Raw genomic sequence first — 22,952 nt, forward strand, 5'->3', positions numbered from 1 at the left:
GAAAGACACAGTGGTAAAAATGAGAAGAAACCCCTCTGTTATGATATATGAGTGGACTGGCCCAGTTCAAAGCTGGGTGTGTGCTGTGTATCAAATTGCATTATATATGCTTTTAAGTTGAACACCCAAAAGAGACATGAATAAAACAATGGAACCACTGGATGAACTTACATTTTAAGAGATGTACATTTCTGCGTGGGAATTTCCTATCCAAAATTATTAATGCCAGGTTTTTGTTCGCTGTGAGAAAACTCCTCATGTCATACTCACTTAGTACAACCGGCCAACTGCACTTCCTGTGAGCGTAATTCTTCTTTAAATTCAATTCAACTCAGGGCCTCTGAACTAAAGTTGGAGCCCCTATCAAAGCGATTCCATCTGCTGGCTTTTATTCTCCTTCATGGTTTTGATTGTGGGAGTTGTACTAAAAAAAGCAACGCCATTTCTGTCATTCCTTTATGATGTTTCTCGTTTTCTGCGTCTGCAATACACCGCCTCATATTTTTTTATGCAAATTCCTAAGGCGCTTTTGAAATTCTAGAGCAAAATGGATCGTGACTGAATGACTCAAGAAATGAGTTTGAAACAACTATTGAGGTAAGCAATTCCAACGATGACTAACAGAACTAGGGAAATGTCAAGATCTGAATGGCTGATATGGGCCAAGCAAATCGCGACAGTGAATCATATCGTGAACGGGGCCTAAACAAAGCTCCACTTTCCTGTTACTCTCAGCGCTACACAACGGATTCTGCAGCATATAGACATGACGAGAGAAAGGAGGGGCAGAGAGGGAGGGAAAGGGGAGGCACTAGGACCTGTTGGCTCCTGCAGTGGAGGTCAGGGGAGTAGCTGTGGGACTCCAACTTTCAGAACAATCAATTTCCCTTAAGAGAGAGAGAGTGGGAGCAGGGCTGGAGTGGATGGCACAGGACCTGGATACTCGCATTTTGTAATGTTGAACAAGACCGGGCTTTGGGGATAAACCTGTGGAGAGTTTGAGAGCTGGAATACAACTAACTTGGGGTTTTGACGTCTCACAAACTTGAGAGGAGAGCAGCTGTGAGGTAAGCAGCACTGGGTGCTGATGTCTGAAATTATGAGTTTCGTGGAATGCTTGTGAATGGACTTGCTACCTGTCAACAAGCAAAGGGGAAGCTTTTAATCTGAAATGAGCCCGTATCCTATGACAGGAAGACTCAAGGTGCTGTTGACAAGAAAAGCAATGCATGCATTGAAAAGAAATAACTTGAGTGATATACTAGATGGTATCTGGAGGGGAGAGGACCAGCAAAAGTGGGGCTTACTTCATCAACTTCAAAAAGTTAAAGGATTGGGGGGAAAGGGGGGGGGGGGGAGAAGAAGAAAAACCCAAGCTGTTTCTGAATGAATTCCAAACCAAATTGTGTGGTTTGGAAAAGCATAACGTGGTATTATGAAAACTCGAGTGTTTTGGGGTGTGAGATGACATGTAGTTGAAGCATGAAGAGATGAACTAGGAGGTCTGATAGGTGATGGGGTACTCCAGACTTCTTAGTATTCTTTCCTAAGGTAGAGACCCTTAAAACATCAAACCTCTCACTTTCCCTTTCTCTTTTTCTTTCCATCTATCCGTCAAGCCACTCATGTTACACAACCAGAGGGTCTCGCTATCGTTGCCTCATTCCTCTCCGAGACATGGAACACGTTACAGATTTTTATCATTTTCATCTGGGCAGGAGCTGTGGTTAGCATGTCAGCCGGCTTGAGAACCGATGTTGAAGTCTGAATACGCGAACAGCAGGGAGAAATCAACACAGGCGTGCGGTGGGGTTTTATGAATATTTTGGCAGAGTGATGTAATAGATCAGTTAAGTTGGAGTACACAAATACGACTTGTCTCTTGAATACATAGGGAACTGAGCACCATACCGTCCAGAACAGGTTGGGCAATGCAGTCAACATCTGCAAAAGATAAAGTACCTCTTGAAGCCTGAGCAAAAATAATAAAATGATAGGTGGGATTATATACTGCATAATGTGTCTCTTGAAATTCTCCCAGAACTGTATACATCCAAATGCAAGCTGACGGCCCTCTTGAAATCGCTTTGGACACAACCCAAAGTTTACTTGACACTGAGTGAGTGAAGCCTTTCAAATTCCCAGATGCTCTCTTGTCCTGAGGCAGATGGACAGTGCTATTTTCCTTCCATACAATGATGTTGGCTATTATTATTCATGAGCAGGGTCAGGTTTCCCATTGAGCCTGAATTAAAGGTTTCTCTCTGTAGATCTGTGCTCACGTAGCGTAGCGTGCCGCTGTGGTAATGAGAGGTAATGAGGGCTTCTAATGAGGCAGGTGGGCCACTGCCAGCAACTCCCCTGGGTGTTTAAGTTACCCAGGCCGACGACTCGAGCCTATGGTTTAGTACCGGCAATGGCCGTGTATATATAAAACAACCCATTGACTCTCTGGCCCGATAAGACCACACTGACCATCTGGCCAAACAAAATAGATGAGGTGGATCTTGTTCTACTCACCCAACATTCCATGTTCACTCACAGAATACTTTTGCAGACCAATAGCTGCGCTCAGCCTAAAAAAAAACTCACGCAAACATGCACTCTGGGGTCCTGTTCGACTCTCCCTGGCACTGAAATTATCTGGAATATATAGTATCTTCTGATGGATTTCAGAGTTTGGACAGCCCTAGAACTCTTGTGTGCACTGCCAAGACAGTTTTATGAGTTTTCGAGCTTGCTTTGGAGCGCTTCTGTTTAGGATAAGCTGTGTTTGTTTGTGCAGAGAAGGCCGACCTCTGACAGAGAGCAAAATTTAATGCCCCCTATGGCCACACAAGAGCTTGAAAATTGTTCCCGTGGTGATTCACGCAACATTTGAGTAGGGAAGTGAAAGTGATAAATTAATAGAATGACTGTATAATGAGGTATGAAGCTGGAATCCATCAACGTCAGTAAAGAAGACCTGATAGATAACAAAAACATGCTTGACAAGCATGACAGTTGGTATTTAAGTCACACAAATTCTACTAATTAGCTTTAGAAGTTTATAACTGCATAACTATTAGTAGATCATTGCAATGTCAGTTTAAACGCAATATTTCCTCTGGGGGAGGGGGGTGTTTGGATCATGTAAATTAGATCACGCAATAACATCTAAATGTAAAAAAATCTTTGTACGACGAAGAAGAGGATTGTTTACATGCCCAGACAGATGCTTGAATGCATTCATGAAATCATTCGCAAAAAGCCTATAAACTCACTCCAAAAAATCTGGGTCTCATTTAGATCCCTGATGCGATTTCGGTCAAAATGTTTATAGGATACTATTCCTCTGCTCCAAATACATCATAAAATTATTTGTCAAGCTATGAATTGACAAAACTTGCACTTTCTTTCAGGAATTACACAATTAAAATGTGCCACAGCTGTATTTATATGTCATATTATATATTCAAGAAAACTGTGTTTTTAACTGATTTCATATTTTTGGTTTTCAAATGACACTGGGGTTGAAAAGTTTGAATCTATAGTGAAAAGTTTTCTATTTTGCTTGGTGTAGGGTGGCATTTGATTTTATTCGTTATTCATTTTTTTTTAAAAAGGTAACACTTACAATAAGGTTTCATTTGTTAACATATTAGCTAACAGGAACTAACCATGAACAACCAAGCTTGTTCATGTCAGTTCACAGTGCATTAACTAATGTTAACAAATACAACTTCTGATTTTAATCATGTATTAGTAAATGTTGAAATTAACAAAGATTAATAAATGCTGTGCAGGTGCAGTTCATTATTAGTTCATGTTAACTAATGCAAACCTTATTGTAAAGTGTTACCTAAAAAACAAGAACACATATTCGTCTGTAGGGTTCACATGTAACAAATTTACTTATTTGATTGGTGACCTGGAAATAGCGTCAATTATGAAATAGTTCATATTTCTTTTACATCACAACATTTCTGTTGCAGAGTTTTAAACTCTAAAATTTGAATTTTAGGTTTTCGGGACCATTTATGCAACACCATTTGTAACAAAAAAAAGTAAATGCGTTTTGGCTGTTGATTTACACGACAACAGCGTTTTGGGGGCCTGAAAATGCAATCTTTTGAAAACAGAATTCAAAGAAAATTAGATTTAGAAAATTATTCCGTTATCATCTCTGTGTAAACTACAAAAACGCAAATTTGTGAAACCGATGAAGTCATGTGCATGTGTTTTATGAGTTAAGTCGATACGCGTAGTGTTTCTTTACAAAGTAACATTGCCACCTACTGGCCAGGCATGAATAGTACAGCGTTTTTAGTCGTTTTCGTGGATCCGTGTGAACGGGGATCGTTTTGACAATGTTGTTGTCTATACGTGAAAAAAATCTGTTTTAAGTACTTTGTTGTCGTGTAAACCTACCCTTGGGACTCCACTGTTTGTACTTCATATTTTGCAAACACTGTCATTTTCTTCATACTCTATGCTAAAGGTTAAATGCCTCTTCACAGATCTGAATGTTCCCCTTCGTTCAGCGAACACACAAGCATGTTTCACCTAATCCCTGAGAGCTGATGATTTGGACTTATGTGCACAAGTGACTAATGATTCATTTTCGGGTCGACAATCGCCACTAAAATAACAATTGAGAGAAGTTTGCTTAACAGCTGTTGTATGCCCTAAGTTCAGCTCAACCGCAGAGCATGATGCTCTTACCTGTACCCCACCCACTGCATTTCTGTTTTCATTTAATGGACAGATGACATGTTTTGCAGTGCTTGTCTCTACATGAGGTTGTCTCCAAAACATACACAGAACTGACACACACAATCAGCCGGCTTTGAACTCGCCGCAACCACTTTCCCCTTGTGGGCCCTGACTTTACGTTATACTTTGTCTTTTGCTACTGCAGGTGGGTGAGTAGACATGTACTTTCATGTTTAAGATTAACAGATGATTCAGACAGCTGTGAGAATATTTACTGTTATCGCATAGCTTAATGAATTGCATGCCAAATGCATACATTGGTAGTGAAAACATGAAGATTTTAGGTTAAATAGTATCCCAGCAAGCAATATATTCATTTCATCGTCTCAGTTAACTATAGACCCAATATAGTCCAGCTATGAGTAACCAAACCTTGAATTTGGTTGCATGTTGTTTTTGCCAAAATAACTTGCGATATGCATAAAATCCCATCATGTAAGCAAAGTCAACAGTGATTACAAGGTGTTTGGTTTCATTTCTTTGACATGTTCATGTTCTAGATGACTAGTCCATTATTAGGCTTTGGTTAGACGTCTATTACATTTTCACTGACACCCTAAATTGTTGTTTTAGTCTAGACACCAGGGCTGTGTTTGGACGGCTATTAGACATCTTTTAAATGCAAAATTGCTTGCTGGGTTGTGAATGTACACGGATATCTTGAGGATTATAACTGGTTCTTTTTGACCATTTTCTAATCCCCTTGACCTGATTTTAAAATTTCAAATGCATTTTAATTTAAGTACAAATAGCTCATGTCGTTCATGCATATTGATGGTTATATTAAAATAAATGGCAAAATGTAGTTACGCCACAGAGCATGTCAACTACCCACATTCAAAGCTTTCCTGTGATTCACACAAATTCAAATCACTTCAATATGCAAAAATACGTATCTGCCACTGAACAGAACATGATAACTACTTCCTATACAAAAGCTCCCATCATGCTTTTCATGAAGATAGATCTTGTGGATGATTCAGTTCATTCAAATCAATGCAACAACTTATATAAGAATGATTTCGGAAAATTTTGACAAACTAAGGAGCGAATTCAATAGATTACTGTACCGGTTTTGTGTAACAGTTATTCAGTTTTCAAAAGTGTTTCAAATTTGGGAACTTTTATATCACAGTGGTTGGATTTAATTGATTTTTTAGGTTTTCTTTTTGTTACATGAATGTCGCATTAAAAAAAAATGTTTGGTACATTTTTATAACTCTTTCCTCATTTATATTTTCAAATGTAGGCTATAGTTCTATTTTTTACTCTTTCAATCTTAAAAAGCATCATAAAAATATGAATTATTACTTGTGGAAAACTGTGATATCCAAATAAAGAACAAAACGAGTGTAAAAAAGGTCAGTTGCTTCTTCATTTTTGGCACAATTCACAATTTTGCCCCAATAAAGATTTTGGGAAACAAATGTACAAGTTTACCAACAGTGCAGTAAAGATCTTGACACACTGTACAAGATGTTGACATGTGAGAAAAAAACTGAAAAATCAAGGTAATACTTAAAATATTATTTATTATTGCATCGTTTCCAATCAAGCTGTAATTTTGATAAACCGTGCAAAAGTGTAAAAATACCATTTAATTGTGTGCATTTAGGATGCATAAAATGCCAAACAAAGACAAAGGAGTCAGTTATTTTATGCTTACTTTTTTTATGTCTTACTATCCCCTTCATTTCCACCTTATGGTGCGTTCATACCAGACGTGAATGAAGCGTTTTGCGCGAGTGATTTGCATGTTAAGTCAATGCAAAGACGCGAATAGACATTCTGCGGTGCGATTCGAGCGAATGAGGTGGCGCGAATGACACACCGCGAATTGAGCGTTTTGAAAAATCTGAACTTTGTCAGATATTCGCACCGCGTTAACCAATCAGGAGCTTGCTCTAGTAGTGACAACAATGAGGACAAAATCGTATGTGGATACCCAGAGCTGTACGACATCTTTGTACTTTATAGAAACAGGAATAAAAAAGGATCTTGGAAGACAGTGAGTGAGGAGGTCAGACAGTCTGGTAAGTTGTAAAAAACACTCTTTACTCAATTTGAGCTATAGGCCTACATAGCCTATTGAGACTACAAGCTAGTTAAAGCCGGCAAATTTAGCTTATTCGCCGTATTTTAAAACAATCCATGTCAGCCATTTTGCAACGAGACGAGCCGGCTGGCAGAAGCCCCTCCCATGACATGAATTTGCGTCTGTCAGTGATGCGCGGGTTGATCCAAAATGAGCGGGTGCCCGCGGCCATCCGCGGTTACCCGCGGTTACGAGTCATCCAAAAATATGTTTAATGATATTCGGGTCACGGTCGGTCGGATCGTCAATAAATCCTTATTTACCTTTTGAATGTTGAGCGTTATTAACTTTTGAATAAATGCTGACGCGGGACAAAATGCCCAATTTCCCAAAACGTTGAACTGAGCAATGCCATTGTACCATTTTAATAGGCTACTTTTAAACGCATTTAAAGTCAGTTTTATGTATTTTCTGAGAGGGGGCGGGATTTTTGTTGGGAAAGTCGGGGGAGAGACGCACACTTCGATAAGACTGGATAAACACATGCAGCATCTTAATTGTTAAGAAAATTAAACGAAATAAATGAATAAATCAAGCCTGTATTACATAACACTAGGCTATATCATACAGCATTCAGAAAAATAACAGTTTGCGCTCCTAAGGGCTTTCACACTTTTCTAAATGTTTTCCAAATGTGGGCTGATGAATTCTTCAAGCCGGGTCGAAACATAAACATCGCGTTCATCAATAATATGCATCTGGAGCTGAAATGGAAAATGATGGGCCGCCGCAAGAACTTCCTGCTCTCGCTGCTGCACCTCTGAGCGCACCACGCCAGGGCCTGAAACATTTTCTCAATTGCCCAATGAGCTACGATGAGCATTTACTACTATTAAAAAATGCGGGTCAGGAAGCGGGTCGGGTACAATATTTTCTTCTTTTTTTTTGCGGTCCGAGTTGCGGGCGGGTTAGTTGAAAACGTCGGTCGGGTGCGGGTTGTTTATACATTGACCCGCGCATCACTGGCGTCTGTTGTGTAGTGAATGTCACACGCGAATTAAGCGAATTTCACGTGAGAATGAAGCGAATAAACTCAAAATGTTCAAGTGTCCAACTTTGCGCAAATAGCGTGATTTATTCGCTTCATTCTTGTCTGGTGTGAATTCGCGTCAACACTGTAAACCCTAACGCTTAAAATAATTATTTGGTTTGAGTAGAATCAACTCAAATTAAACAAATTATGTCAATCAAATTAACTTTTGAGTATTTAGAAACGGACACTTTTAAGTCATCTGAATTGTTTCATTGTTTTGAGTTGTATGAACTTGTTTCTTTTAATTTAGACAAACTTAACTTTACCTGAAACTGGGCTGGGATTTCTATTTCACAGCATGCTTTGCCATGCAAGATTAATGTTAAGTGAGAGACTTAGTAGCGTTTAATTTGTTTTTTGTAGGGTTACGATCATGTGACGAGTGGAGCATGAGCTTAGTTTGAGAACAGATTTATGTTAAATGTATTATATTTCCATACTCATTCAGCAAGTACTATGCTAATGTTATCAAAGCATTGTGTTACCAATTAGAATTTGCTGAATTAGCTAGTTATAGCTAGTTAAATTCCCACTCCTTAAAATATTTAAATTGAGATAACCCAATAATTTTAAGATAAATGCATGAATTAACTTACTTAAAATGTTCAAGTTAAGAGCAATGAAAATACTCAAGTACAAAATTGAAATCTGCCAGTTCTGCGTAAACTTTGTCAACTTAAAAAAATTATGTAACTGATTACGATATGGTTCTTGAGTTTTGCCAACTTACAGAGTACAGTGAATGACATGGTGAATGGTAGATGTCATGACTTTTGGAAAAAAAAAACGGTGAAAATGACACAATCCTCCTGTAAAGTCTGTATATAATGGCCTGGTTTCACAGACAGGGCTTAGATTAAGCCAGGATTAGGCCTTAGTTCAATTAGGATATTTAAGTAGATTTTGTAAACGTGCCTTAGAAAAAATAAAAACATTACTGGAGTGCATCTTGAGACAAAACAATGGCACTGACATATTTTGGGATATGTCAGTGCAAGTTGCTTTCAGAAAACAGCTCAAACATGCATTTTAGTCTGGGACAGGCTTAAGCCTTGTCTGTGAAACCGGGGATTAGTTTATTTTTCGAATTGTTCTAGATAGCTCAAGAAACGCCCAACTGCACCGTGCAAGCAGCATTCAGTTCCGAAGGCTGCACTGGTTACGGATAGATTCCCTTCATAATGTCTGACAATATGTGTGACTTCTTGGTAAATTCTCACAAAATGAATTCCACATTGGATTTACAGCCTTGAGATCTATGGGATCTACTGCAACCTCTCACATTTCCGCCGTGTGTGGCCTAAGAAGAATTATCACGCACCTTTCCCGAGCATGTCTGGCCAGTCGTGTCTGCGTGAACCTTCTAGCCTGAGTAATTCTGTTGGCACTCGCAGCTGCTCAGCATGATTGCTTGTATGGCTTTAGAGCTCATTTCCTGCAGTCATAAACGCTCACTAGCAACAACCTGTAGACGGACATGTGAAGCCTTCTACCTGCTTTCACCACGCGATTTGAAGAGATGTTGATGTAGATCTTGTAAATAGATGGCGTAATGATGAGCTATCGTTTTGTTGACCTGAAGAATGGAGTAAGTCATGCTAACTAATGGATCATTGGTTTTCACTAGCTGGAACAACTCATTTCAATAAGCCTAATTTTGTGTTTACATTGAGATGTTATCATTTTTAAAACAGTGTTTCTAAGCATTATCCAAGGTCAGAAATCTCACAGAAAAGGTCTCCGACTCACAATATAATTCAGATGTATAGCATTAACTTCACTTTTAGAAGCACCAAAGACCCTTGATTACAGCTTCAACATCAACACTTGTTAGTTGTTATTAGGTGGCTGTCTGGAATACTTGATTCTGATTGGTCAATTGGTGGCAGTCAGATACTTGGAACTGTATAACGAGTTAAATTTAATTGCTGATAGATTTTTTCAACTTTTGAAGTTCTTGTCAGTGTAGTCAAATACTATGATTTTTCCCATCATATCAGGAATTAAAGCTAAAGCACCACCTTCATATTTTTGGTGGTCCACACATAAAGTACTAATGTATTGAACCGAATCAAAAACATAGATATTTCTAAATATATAATCCAATTTCTAAGTATTAAATAACCAAATCACAGGCAAGCACTCAAACAAACCAATTCACTAAATCATGATTCACCAAAACATGCAATACAATGAAATGAAGCACAACTATGTAGCGTTTTGCAACATTACACTGATATTTTTGTGGGAAAAAGTACTTTTAAAAGTACTGGAAAAATTACACTTTTGAAAACAGCAGAGCTAGTAACGCCTCTGAGGGGAAAAAAAGTATTGTCACTACTTTTAGTTACTCCAAAAATGTAATCGTATTAATTTAAAAAAGTAATCTTATCACTCATTTTGAGTGTCTCATGAGAATGCAATTTTCTTTGACAACTCAATCCAACTATTCTAATCAAATGTATATGTCATAATCAGATACAAATTATCCAAGAAGGATTTAGCACATCTGCCGCACATCACTTTATCTCATATTTGCTGAAGTACGTATGAACAGCTGGGCCCAACCCTTGTGAAAAAGATTTGGGCTTAATTGCATTGAATGTGCACTTCACTTCAAATATTAAAAAATATTGGAAACACTTTATATGAAGCCCATGCTTCTAATGAATTATAGCCACATTTATACTTATAGTATTACTATTCTATACATATATACTCATTACTGCATTATAACAACAGTTATAGGTACATTTATATTATTTTTATATTATTAATTACTTATAAGTCATGCATTTGCTTTTTCAATGCGCATGCTCATAATTCAATATACACTGATTCATAAGTATATCAATGAGTAATAATTAGTCGTATGTTTCCATGAATGGTATTTTTGATGTGTTCAAATCTATATCTCCTCGACCAAATGCATGTCGTTGCTTATAGCAGTTTGAAATTATACTTAAAAAAACTAATGTTGCAGTGTTTTGCTAGTATGTAACATTAAAGAAATTATAATTTTTTAACTGTTTGTATTCATAATTTCAGTTTTTTTATTTTTGTTTTTGTCATTATTTTATTACAGGAATTATTGTTCATTAGTTACATTTACATATAAACAACTTAAAATGAGCACATATTTATGATTTATTAACATTTTCTTTATTGCATCCTATGTTTTTCACTTTACATAAAGCCATCAATGATGCATTTATAGAGGTTAGTAACTCTATTATTATTACTCACAATTAGTATTTATAACACGGCTATTAATAACAATATATTCACTTATTTGACAGAAATCTGAGTTACTAAAAAGTCATTGTAACTATAATATAATAACATTATAGCAATGCAGGCTGCGTCTTTATAAATACATTCATGAAACCATACGACTAATACTATATTAATATTAATACTTATAAATCAGTGTGTAATGGATTATGAACATGTGCATTAAAAAAGCAAATGCAAGTAATTATAAACATAATATAAATGTAACTATAACTGTTCTTATAATGCAGTATAGGTCTTATTGAGTCTTTATAAATATATTTATAGAATAGTAATACTTATAAATAAGTATAAATGAGGCTATAATTCGTTAAAAGCATGGGCTTCATAGAAAGTGTTACCAATATATTTACTGCAGATAAAGGGCCATTTAAGTGAACTTAAATAGAGAAGCATTCTTAACACACTTAAGCACACAGAGTGCACTTTGTAATAATGTCAAATTAAAAGTTTTACTTAAACTAAATGTTAAATCGTTATATTTTAATAATCTTTGTCACGCTTTAAAGTGCCCTCATTTTGATGTGTTGGCTAAAGCACATGTAAAGTACTTGATTATAACTGTAGTGCGTTACTCAATATAACATTTAAAGTTAATATATTTGAAATGTAGTAAAATCATTAGATGTGAACATGTGTAATTACAAAAATATTTAACTATAAATATTTAATTTTTAGTTCACAATAAATGCTTTATCAGTGCATTTTAACCATATTTCAAAGACAGTTGAAGTAATCATGAAATTATAAGTCAAACAAGCACTCTTAAGTTCAAGCAATTGCATAAAAACATAAATGTATATGCCGATAATACGTTTTCATTCATTGTAAATGCAATGAAATGTCCAAAAGATTACATCCAGTTTGCACAGTATATTCGTTTAATGTATACAAGTTCTCTTTTTCAGATACTTTTTCAAAAGAGAAGTCATCATGTAGTGCCATATTTTTGTCCAAAAGCATCACATCTTTTATCCATTGACATACAGAGGATGTGCAGTACTCTCACTATCGGTAGCAAAGGTTTCAGTTGTAAGGAACTACAACATTTAAAGAAACTTAGAAACCTCTGTTAGTTCCCCAAACCCAGGAATCTTTGTGTCAGCCGTCTGGTAGAGGGTTGAGCATGAAGCCATATATATTTCTTGGCTGTCAGCTATGGTAAATTATGTTAAGATGAGTGCAGACAGCCGAAGGTCAAGTTTAAAGCAACTGTTTTGAACAGGAACGGTCACAATGAAAGATGTTAAACCCATTGAGACGAAGTCAAGAGGAACGAGTGAAGCTCTCCTCCCAACAGCGTAACGTCAAGAATTCCTGCTTGGCACGCCTGTCTCCAATTCCGGAGTGAACAATCAAATTCTCACCAACTGAGGGGAAATATGGCGTAGCGTTAACTAAAACATAGCCGTGTGTCATGCAGAAACTGGTGCATGTCAAGGCTGTAAAACTCCAGCGTTATGGAAAAGACGTTAGTCTGACGTTCAAGGTTTTCCCACCAACAATCACTCAGGAATTGAAAAAAACATAATCATGTCGAACAGTGAGAAAGTGATTCCTGGTCTATTTTATAGCTCCCGAGGCCTGACTGGTTGGCTCTTGCAATGACAGTATGGGAGAGTTCATTAGGAGAACATTAAACGCCGTCACACTTCTGAAATTCACAGGCCATTGAGATGTTATGGGCCTCATGAGAGAGGAGAGACAAACAAATGTGTTCCCAAAGAACATGAGCCAGGAACTTACAGCCTCTAGCAATGGTATAGGCTGAACTTTTATGGACTCAATGGGGTAAACTCACTTTTTTGCATCGGCATCTTATTCAATAAGCACCTGAAATCCAGTTTAACCAGGAGCTGAAAGTAAAGACAGCGCTGCACCATCATCAATGGCTATTGCTAGTCTGACGTATTCCTAGTCTGTGCAAATATATGACGTTACCATCAGGTGCGATTCATTCTTAGTGAGTTCCTCCAGTTGTAAGTGTTTAGGCCCTGGCGTCGGTCCATTAACTGTGGCTTTATAATAGGATCTCATGGATGTGTAGTACCAAACCTTTCTTGTTTTGAGTGTGCTGGGTTTTCTCTAAAGCAACTCAATCGAATTTGGAATTCAAATGTGGTATTAAATCATGCTTGAATCTAAATATCACGGCTCATTTGAGACTGAAGTTGAATTTGTTAGACGGAATGTCTTGTACAGTGTGAACGGATAATCTAACAGTTAGCAATCAGACACCATTTGAATAATCTTTGAAATTGTGCTGTATTAGCTCATCTTCTTTTCATAATTACGCTGAATGTGATATTCATTGAGTTGTCAATGAAAAACGATTCCCGCTTCCTCGTGCCACCATTCAGTTTCAACCTCACTCAGACTTCAATTAGCAACGTAACAGCCTCTTAACGAGACATGCCAAAATCTCCTGAAACAAACTGATAAAACATTCGCCTTGGGCTTTAAATGTCTATCATTATGAGTTTGAATAAGCTGCTACTTTTCACTCTGGCTGTATTTGCTAATTACAGCTTCCTCTCAGAGCTTTGTTGAATAGGATAGTCAGGTCTGTTAAATTCAGAAAACTTCCCTGCCCTAGAAGGCAGTAGAAGTTATTTTTATATACACTAGCTGACAATGCTAAATGTTTAACGTAAGCACCACATTTCCTCTTGTAATGAGATTGTTGTGGTATATACACTGTGAGGGTATGGCATTTTGCAAACCATACATTTTTTTCTACGAATTCCATGTGTAAAATCTAATTAATTCCAGATAGGAATTAGCAATGAGTCAGAAATTGGGTAAAGGAGTTCTGTTTTATTCACTAGCGAACAATGTTGAAGAACCAGTCAGTACATTTCCACTCAATAGTGGAAAAAGTTGAGAGCACTGGTATAACATGCAAATCTTTTGGAACACTCCCCTTATTTGCTATTGGCTGATAAACAGATAGCCCCGCCCTAAAATCACACCATTGGTCGAGCTGTCGCGCGTTTCCCATTAGTGTTGTTTGTTTCTTGAACGAATTGTTCGTTTAAGCTGGTTTACCAGTCGAGCTGGTTCACAGAATCGAACCAAAGACTTTAGATACACAAGGACGGGCACTCATTTTACTATGAATGAGAGAAAGTACAATGCGCAATACGGCACCCCCTCTAAATAAAGGAGCCAATTGGCAACTGGTAAAGTTATTGTGTCACTGCAGCTGCTGTTAGAAACTCAGGTTTTTAAAGAAACAAGTCAGTGTAATGGCGCTATGCGCATTGGCTTGTCCAGCCTGAAAAATTGCCTTTTTTTGTTGTGATTTGAGCTTTTACAAACAAAATTCATGAGACAGTTCTTGTCAGACTTAATTGGTGATTTCAAATATGAAATGTAATCATAAGTTTGGTGAACAGCTATGGAGAATTTGATGTTTCCCCATTCAAAGAGATAGGAGCTTCACTTGCATGACTGAAATAGCTTTCAAAGATGGCCGCCAAGTGAAATGACTTGCCTTTAAAGGGACTTTGATCAAACTAAATCGAACTTTAGTTCCATGATGATGATGCAAGACACACATCCGAAGTAGCACAAAGTACTAGATGGCTTATTGAACTAAAGCACCATGAAATTATCAAATCAAAATTAACCGAATGAGCCATTTCCAACTGTCAAAGTTTTCCTCTGAAAACATTGACAGATAGAACCAGGTAATTCGGTTCTTTTTGATTTGTTCAAAAAGCTGAGTTTCAACTCTGACTTTTCAACTTACATTGTAGGTTTGACATGTTAATTTATGAACAGGCTTATTGGCTCATTAGTTGCTGTACAAGGAGCATGCATGCGCATGTTGCATCATGTTTCCAGAAACAGCAGTAACATGTCCAAACCTCCGTCATTTGAGCCACATTGGTTCAACAATATAGGACCATCGTTATTAGGGTCTTTCGCACCGGAGGAACCTTTGGATAGTTCCTTTTTGGCGTGTTCGCAGCACAGGAACTAAACTAGCTCGAACTTCAGAGGCGGGTCTAACCCAGCACACACACACAGATTATAGTCTATATATTTACTCCCGAAACTAACTCTGCAGACATGGAAAACAGTGATAGATGGACCTCTCAAAATTTACCCTAAAGAGAAAATACAACACAACTGAGAAACATGACCAAGAGAAACATGATTATGTATTTCTGCTGAGCTAGTGACATTGGACATCAACCACATGGCAAACACTAATACTTTTTCATATACTGTCTACTTTCTTTATATAACAGTTCTATATAATAACGTATTAGACAGGACTGATAAACAGATCACAAACTAATGAAGACGGAGGATGTGTGCTCAGGCTCTGGCCTTTTCAGCGCAGTCAAAATAAAGGTCTGTCGCGCCATCAAAATAAAAGTCACAACAAGTACGGCTTACGTCACTTCAGAGTTCCTACTGGCGGTGCGAATGTAACCAGGAAAATGATCCTTGGGGAACTTTAAATTCTCGGGGAACCACCCTGGTGGCTAGTTCCAAGAACTAAGTTCCTAGAACTACCTGGTGCAAAAGGAGGATAGTGAGATCATATACAGAGAGCAGATTGCTAATATAGATTGAAATATAGAATGTATTATATAAGCTTGCTTATTTTTCCCAAGAGCAAGATCTATAAAACCTAACAAGAAACTGTTACTTACCAAAGGTCGAGAGCTGTAGTTCCAACTAGTGATGGGAGAAACCATGCTTTTCAAAGCTTTGAATCAATTGAACCAAAATGATTCAATGTTTCGAAGCATTCTGAACGCCACACACAGGTGATGTCAGCTGGTCAAAAGACTATTAGACTATTAACTACTATTATTAATTTTTTATATTCTAATTTCTAATTAAAACATCTACAAATGTATAAAACTGATCAGAGATCAGGGTAAAAACCAATAGACATTTGTTCAATGGTTCACTGCTGGGTTCTCAGAGATAATCGCCAACCCCAGTGGCGAACCGTTGAAATTTATAAATGTTTCAAGCAGTTCTGATGTAACAAACCTTGTTTACTGAAATCTTTGGCGGTTTGATATGCTCTCTGAACCACTGATTCAAAACAAACGATTCGGAAAGGTTTCAAAGCTTCATTAAGCTGTGTTTTGAAAGCGAACTTCACTAACAAACTTGAGATGCTGTTTGCGAATGTTCAATGCAACTATGGTTTTGGGGAGCACCAAATCTTTGAACTACGTTAGTAACAGGACTTGACATTTACTTTTTTGCTCACCTTCCACTGTGGCTAGTGGTTTTCCAAAGTTACTAGCCACTTAACATTTTCACTGGCCAAAATGTTGTTAGAAAATTTGTTGTCGGCTATATGTAAATGACCACTGCACACACCCAAATCAAGTCTACAAATGTATAACATGACAGTTCAACAAATAGGCCTATTTAGCTCTGATAAGGTTGTGCGTAAAGCTCCTTAATCTAGACAGAGAAACACGAACAGTTGCTTGTCTGAAAAAAAGATATAATTTATTCTCAAGCAATATTCTCATCAGTGTTCTATCAGCTATGACATATTTAAATCCAGCATATCTTGTGTATGAGCCCATACAGTGAAACGCATATCCATATTTTTATGTGATTTGACAGTTTATTAATATATCAAAGCTTAAATCCACCCGCAAATGGCGGGTGTTAATGTCAAGCCCTGGTTAATAATGATGGAACTTGCCATAGTTGGCTAACAAAAAAACAGACTAATGTTTTGATAGCACCCCAGTGTTTACAATTTTTATAGTCAACTTACCAATGGCTTATTTAAAGAAGCTATATTGAAGTCATAACATATTTTAACACTGAAGGAAATTACACACATCACTTTTGAGCTCCAACCTTCTTCAGACTTTGCTACGTCAGTGTTATTTTATTTATTGCTTAATGTACATTTTCACATCATTTTCCTTTTTCAAAATGCCATTTTCTCTAGCAAGCATAAGTATTCGGTAACAAATAGCTCACGGCAAAATCGGAAACACTTCAATTTTCTCAACAACAAAAAAAAGGGGTCGATTTGGCTGCAGCACAGTGTGAAAACAAATGAACTAATGTTCCCATAATTTAGTTTTGGCACCAAACACAAGGCTCAAAGCCATATCAAATCAACTGTTCAGAGTGGGAGTTGTGCTAATGTTTTAGATTTAATCATGAAACGCTTATATAATCCTAAAAGCAGTACTCTGAATTCTGACCCATCCAACTTGACTTGACCAAGGGACACAAATGATGTACAATGCTCGCTTACAGCCCTTGTCCTCTAGTCTCCATCTGTTTAAATTGTTTGGAGGAAAGGCTCTAAATGATCTTAGCTGTCAGCCTATCCAGGAAGTCTTCAGGTTTGTTTGGGAAACATTTGGCTGTCCTGTGAGCTATTGGAGAGCTCACCTCAAGTGATTTCTCATGCCTGAGAGCTTTGAGAAAGACGACAGCCTGTACAACCATCACTGACCCAAAGAATGTGCTGTATACAAAAACAGTGTATCGCCTTCAAAATTAGCGTCTTATTTTATTTTAAAAAATAACTTTGGTTCCATGTTTTCTTTTATTGTACGTTAATCATTTCTGTGAGTTCCCTATCAAAAAATAGCAATAAAAAATCCATGGTACAAGTTCGTAATTTTTGAGTTTGGATTTTCATGTATTCGCTTTCAGCCGATGAGAATTTCCGAGCAAAGTCTTAAGTCGAAAGGTAGATTTTTACCACAATGCTCTCACATCCTAAACAAATTTCACGCTACTTCCTGTTCACTGTTGTACTGTCTACAAAACAGCAGCTGTGTTTAAAATGAGATTTCACAGCTGTCCCAATGGTGGCTTTGTCTTCTGCCAAATGTCCGATGTACAGACATCCATGTGCGTGTACGTACTATATGTATCTGTGTCCATATGTGTTTGTGCAACTCATCATTAACATAATGATGCTGGTATTCCATCTGGAGGGTCTGATGTTATTCTTCAGCTCTTCAACAGAAATACATACAATCATTCATCAAATTCAATGCAGCTTTTGGACAAATCCTCTGCTGAGTTGTGCACGCGGAAGTCTAATTTTCATGCGTATTCCCCAAAGATAACCGTGAAAGATTTACTTCATGCAATGTTTGATGGATGCCTTAGATCGTGGTGGAGACACAGGTCAGGGCAGCGGTTTTACTGTGGTATGTACCGGTTTCCACAGATTTCGATTTTGGAATTAAAACCAAACCAAGTGACTTTAAATTGTCCTGGTTTTGAAAATATTTCTGTATTTTGTATATTATAAAAGATTTCTAATCCATGCCCCTGATATTGTCCCGTTTTTGCTTGGTTTTGGACGTTCAGTTCGTGTTTGGACTTTCAGTTTGTATTTTGATTCGCTCCAGTGCTTCTTTGTTCAGTTTCCCGCCACTCCTTTGTCTGTCTTAATTAGTTAATTTGTCCCAGCTGTGTTTGATTGAATTACCTCATTTCTATTTGCTATTTAAGATGCGCCCTTGCTTTCAGTCTCGGTCCGGTATCCGTTGCGTTAATGTGTGTTTCCCCTGCCTGTCGGCCTGTTCCTGAGTATTATTAAAGTTTAAGTTTGGACCTTTAATCTGAGTCTTCGGACTGTTCCTGAGTACACCATATTGTGACAGATGCATATTTCTATGTAAATATGGATACTTTTCTTACACAAACCCTTCGCTTCAATTCGTGTGGAGCACTTTTATAATGGATGGATGCACTTTTTTGAGCTTCACATTTTGGCCTGCCTTTATAAAGCTTGGATTAGCCAGGAGATTTTTTTTAAATAACTCTGATTGTATTCGTCTGAAAGAAGGCTGTCAAATACACCTGATAGCTTGAGGGCGAGTAAAGTCATTTTCATTTATGGTGTGAACTAAGAGTGAGTAAGAGTGTTGACATTTATTCTCCTGCGTCCTATTCTTCTGCGATCCAGAATGGCAGCAGGTTTGTTTGAGCTGCGCCCTCTACTGTACAGGCGTGAATTTACATTTCCTTCAGCCTGAGGCTTATTCATTTCACTTTTGGTGTGAAAGGGCCTTTACATTTGCCAAAAACAGAACTTTTTTGTTATTAAAAAACAAACAAGCAAGGTGAGATAAAGTAATGCAAAAGTAACGTAACTTTACTTTCCATAAAAAGTAGGGCTCTATGATTTCCGCAAAGTGGATTTGATTTATGTTACAAATTGATTTTGGAAATAAGAAGGGCAGTGCTAAATTAAGAGTATCAGTGTGCACTTTTAATTGTGAACATGTGGATATGTATATCTTGTTTATATTCACAATTATTCAAAGACTTAATTTTACTTAAAATTATAGGGGTGGTTGATTATGATTTCACTTTGTTAACTTTAGTTAGTGTGTAATGTTTGCAAAGTTACGATGCTCAAAGTTCAAAGCAAAGTGAGATTTTCTTTTTCAGAAATTGCTTTTTAATTACTACTACAAATGGCTGGTAGGGTTTACAATGAGCTTCTTTTAGATAAACCCCGCCCCCGGGAACACGCAACAAAGGCCAGGTTGAGAAGAGGAAGAGTTGTTGTAGCAGAGCACATTTAGGAGTCAAGCTGTCACATCCGTTTTTCACATTTATCGCAATACAGTACAAACACAAATGCAATAGCATGTCATAAAAGTAAGATGTTATAACCAACACTATCTCACGACCAATTCGTACGTATTTTACGAGGTGGCTAATTCGTACAAATTTGTAAGTTTTGTCTAAACCCCAGTGATGGGTAGGTTTAAGGGCAGGGTTTGAGGTAGGCCATTCGTACAAATTCATACGAACTCGTCAAATACGTACGATTTACCATAAATCGTACGCTTGAGGTCGTACAAATTTGTACGAATTAGCCACCTCGTAAAATATGTACGAATTGCCGTGAGATCGGGTTGGTTATAACCGTAATTAAACCAAACTATACCTGTTCTATCTTCATGCAGCAGATATTCTCTGGTTCTGAGCATCTTACAACAGTTCCCACACGAGCGATTTATCATGACAGAATATGCTAATCAATTACTTGAAGATAGTTAGCTCATAAATTCATCAACTAACCATTCAGAAACATCCTGTTTCATTCATAGCTGCTAACTCGAGCTCTTGAAGCTCCGCCCTCCTCTTGAAAGGGGGCCGGGAGCAGCAGCTCATTGGCATTTAAAGGGATACACAAAAAAGTGGCAATTTTAACATGCTATAAAAAATTATCTGTGGGGTATGTTGAGCTAAAACTTCACATACTCACTCTGGGGACATCAGAGACTTATTTTACATCTTGTAAAAAGGTGCATTTAAATTTAAAGGACTTTTGTTGCACTAAGAAACCATTTAAGATCCTTTATAAAGATAACTATTTTTGGGTCCACACCAGCAGATGATTTCGTTCTGTTTATTCTAAGCGCGTGCTTGTCTGCCGCTTTAAATGCTTGAGCCCATTACAGCAGGATGGATTCTGATTGGCTGTTAATGTTTTTATCGTTCATCAGCTGGAGAAAATCGTTCTGAAAGTGATTCCAACGATATGGTTTCTCTGTACTGTTACCTTTATTGCTGTGGTGTGAACTCAATCTTTAATATTGCGAACGATTTTTAGAACTATATTATATGGTTCTTGGTGTGAGCGGGCCTTTACAACAAAAACAATTCATATTCTTTAATGTTTAAAGGGAATAAAAATGGTGTCACTATATTTGCTTGTCCATAAACCTGTATGGAATACAAAAAGTAGAATTATTTATGTCCTAAATGTCTTCCCCGCTCTAAAAACTGTGTTACAAATACAAGTATCTTAAAAGTACACTATTTTCCAAGTCTCTTGAAGTCATAAGCTAAAATCTTCCCCTCCTCTGTCCACATGCATACTAATATGATGTCTCATTACGCAGATGTAAAGGTTTTCAGTGAATATGTTGGAAAATAGTCATATGAACCTTTTTGGAAAAATATGATGGTCTTTGCCCTCATTTATTTACATTATATAGAAAAAAAAGTGGTCGCACATTTTTTTACATTTCTCTTTCCACAGTTGAAAAGTCGTATGGGTTTTTAACATCATGAATTTGTGTAAATGATGACAGAAGTTATACTGTTGGCTGAACTATCTATCCCTTTAAAAGCAGTTCTGGCGTGTATCAGTCTCCGTTGAGCTCAAAACAGCTGTGAAATGCTGTTATAATGATTACAAAAGATGGGCGAATTATATAGGCCTATCGAAATCATAATCAGACGAGTTTACATTCACATTGATTAGAACAGCTATGGTGCATCATCGTGTGCAAGTGTGAAATTGCATATGCATTGCAAAGCACATACTGCTGTTGCTACACAATATAAACACACTTGCGTCGTTCTGAAAGCACATTCAGTTCCTTTTGCTGCTGTGTTTTCTGGATTTCTTTATATACTAAACACTTGATCGCATGCCTTTTCAACACTTGATGGCTACGCTGACAGGAGCTCAAATTATTTCGGTATTTTTGAAAGAGAATAACTCTGTGAAGTCGGTCTAAGTCATTTCTCATTCTCAGTATCTCTTTCTCATTCCCACCGCTTCTCTTCGTCTTACTCTCTTTCCTTTTGTCATTTGTTGATAAAAGAGGCCATCAGTCTTTAGCGCTGCTTCATTATCTCTGTTGTGCTGTCAGCACCTCACAAGAGCTGTGTGCTTTGACAAAATACAATGTTGACACTCGCAACCGAATCTTTTAACAGGTCGCAAAACCTACTGACGTGCATTCAGTAAAAAATTAAATTGCATCTGTCAAGAAAAGGATGTAAAAATTGTTCTTAAAAAATGTATGGCATTGCATTGAATTTGTGGGGTACTGTACTCAGTACACTTTACTCGGCTGTATACTGTACATTTTAAGTGTAGCATGTCATCCTGATATTGTGTGCATACTAAAAAATTGCGTACTATACAGTTTTAAACCTGAAGTGAGAATGAATTAAGGAAATTAATTTAAAGGAGTAGTTCAATTTAAAATGAAAATGACCCCATGATTTACTCACCCTCAAGCCATCCTAGGTGTATATGACTTTCTTTTTTCTGATGAACACAATCTGAGTTATATTAATAAATATCCTGACACTTTCAAGCTTTATAGTGGCAGTGACGGGGTCCATTCAGTTTGAAGCTCAAAAAGTGCATCCATCCATTATAAAAGTGCTCCACATGGCTCCAGGGGAGCCTTCATAAGTTGAATATGGAAGACCGTCTGCCGGAAGTTAGATATTTTACTTTATAACGTGTTAAATATGGATATTTTTCTTACAAAACCCCATCGATTCGCTTCAGAAGGCCTTTATTAACCCCTGGAGCCGCGTGGAGCACGATTATTATGGATGGATCCACTTTGAGCTTCAAACTCAACAAAGCCATTATAAAGCTTGGAAGCGTCAGGAATTTTTTTAATATAACTCTGATTGTGTTCGTCTGAAAGAAGAATGTCATATACACCTAGGATGACTTGAGGGTGAGTAAATCATGGGCTAATTTTAATTTTTGGGTAAACTAACCCTTTAAATGTAAATGCAAACAGGGGTGTGTGGTACCACCAAGAAGCAAATGTTATGCCGTAGTTTAATGCACTTTCCTCTCACCAGCAAATACATACTTTTAGGGCATAAGATACACACTACTTTTGCCATAAAGTATTTGTAAATGTAAGTATAAATGTATCCATCCATTATAGGCAAAAAGTTTAACATCAGACTGTAGCTATGAACATAACCTCAATGCTCTTTGGCATTTAATATAGCAAA

The 22,952-nt window shown here is 37.3% G+C and overlaps 1 protein-coding gene across 2 annotated transcripts in view; it reads left to right on the top strand.

Annotated features, from left to right (window-relative positions):
* Nucleotides 1-835: 835 nt before the first annotated feature.
* Nucleotides 836-22,952, top strand: part of ngfa (nerve growth factor a (beta polypeptide)) — a 34,633-nt gene continuing 12,516 nt past the window's right edge. Inside the window, exon 1 of one of the 2 annotated variants that reach the window (XM_079802975.1) lies at nt 836-1,067. The gene's annotated coding sequence lies outside the window, so the exon portion shown is untranslated. The remainder of the gene's footprint in view (nt 1,068-22,952) is intronic. The other variant, XM_079802974.1, reaches the window with a different exon arrangement.

Source organism: Gobio gobio (genome assembly GCF_949357685.1).
Source record: "Gobio gobio genome assembly, chromosome: 21".
Taxonomy (NCBI): domain Eukaryota; kingdom Metazoa; phylum Chordata; class Actinopteri; order Cypriniformes; family Gobionidae; genus Gobio; species Gobio gobio.